Source organism: Manis javanica, chromosome 12 (assembly GCF_040802235.1).
Source record: "Manis javanica isolate MJ-LG chromosome 12, MJ_LKY, whole genome shotgun sequence".
Lineage (NCBI taxonomy): Eukaryota > Metazoa > Chordata > Mammalia > Pholidota > Manidae > Manis > Manis javanica.
This window is the reverse complement of record NC_133167.1, coordinates 51,597,281-51,599,150: the sequence shown is the minus strand read 5'-3', so window position 1 is coordinate 51,599,150 and position 1,870 is coordinate 51,597,281.

Here is a 1,870-nt window from a genome sequence, read left to right as displayed (position 1 = left end):
ATGCAAAGTTCAAAAGAATATCTAATATGGTGCCTTTGTCTAAGAAAGGAGGGAAAATAATATACATGTTTGCTTATTTTTGCAAAAATAAACAAATACAAAAAGAATAAATTAGAAATTAATAAAATGGAGAGCTACAAGGGGTATGGTAAAATGGGGAAGCAAGAATAGAGAAGAAAGCAACACTTCCCTAAATAAACACCTTTTGAACTTTCAGAATCATGTAACTATTCTACATATTCAAAAAATTAAGTGAACAAAAATAAGAGTAAAACCTCAAATTGGAATGCGAATTTTTTCCAGGAACGCAAGGATGGTTCAGCACCCACAAAATCGATGTGACATGCTACATTAACAAAATGAAGGATAAAAATGATCTGATTTTGACAAAATTCAACATCCATTTATGATAAAAACTCTCAGTAAAGTGAGTATGGAGGGAACGTACCTCAACATCATAAAGCTCAGATATAACAAACCCCCAGCTAACATTACACTCAACAGTAAAAAGTTGAAAGCTTTTACTCTAAGATAAGGGACAAGACAAGGATGCCCACTCTTGCTTGTTCAATGCAGTATTGGAAGTCCTAGCCACAGCAATTAGGCAAGATATAAGAGGTATCCAAATTGGAACAGACCAAGTAAAGCTGTTTCTATTTACAGATGACATGATATGTAGAAAATGCTATGTATAGAAAATCCTACAGCCTCCACCCAAAAACTTTTAGAACTGATAAATGAATTCAGTAAAGTTGCAGGATAAAAACAAATCAGTTGCATTATTATACACTAATATGAATTATCACTGAGAGAAACTAAGACAAGGGTGGATGGAGAGGGTGAGGGGGATAAATGGGCACAAAAATTCTCAATAATAATATGATGGTTATGTGAATGGTAGTATAGCCTTAAGAATGTGGACAATGATTCTGTAACATCTTCCTATGTGAACAAATAGTAACTGCACTAATTGGGGTGAGGACTTAGTAATATGGGTAGCTGTTGAACCAATGTGTTGTATACTTGAAATCAATGTAAGATTGTATATCAATTATACATCAGTAAAATCCTATTGACAATTGTATCAAAAAGAATAAAATGACCTAGGAATAAACTTAACCAAGGTGTAAGACCTGTATTCTGAAAACTACCAAACATTGATGAAAGAAATTGAAGACAACACAAATAAATGGAAAGATAACAGGCTCATAGAATGGAAGAATATTGTTAAAATATCCATGCTACCCAAAGCAATCTACAGATTTAGTGCAGACAGAAGTACAACAAATAATACTAAAGTGTGTATGGAACCACAGAAAAACCCCAAATAGCCAAAGCAATCTTGAGAAAGAACAACAAAGTTGGAGGTATCATGCTCCTGGGTTTCAAACTGTGCTACAAATCGATAGTAATCAAAACAGTATGGTACTGGCACAAGAACAGACTCATAGATCAGTGGAACAGAACACAGAGCTCAGAAATAAACCCATGCTTATATGGTCAATTAATCTACAACAAAGGAAGCAAGAATACAGGATGGGGAAAAGACAGTGTTTTCAATAAATGGTATTGAGAAAATTGGACAGCTACAAGCAAAAGGATGAAACTGGACACCTTTCTTAACACCACACATAAAAATAAACTCAAAATGGATTAAAGACTTTAATATAAGACCTAAAACCATAGAACTCATAGAAGAAAACATAAGCAGCAAGCAATTTGACATTGGCCCTGGTGATAATTTTTTGAATCTGTCTTCTCAGGCAAGGACAACAAAAGCAAAAATGAATAGGACTACATAAAACTAAGAAGCTTTTTCATATCAAAGGAAACCATTAACAAAATTAAAAGTCAACCTAAGGAATAGCAG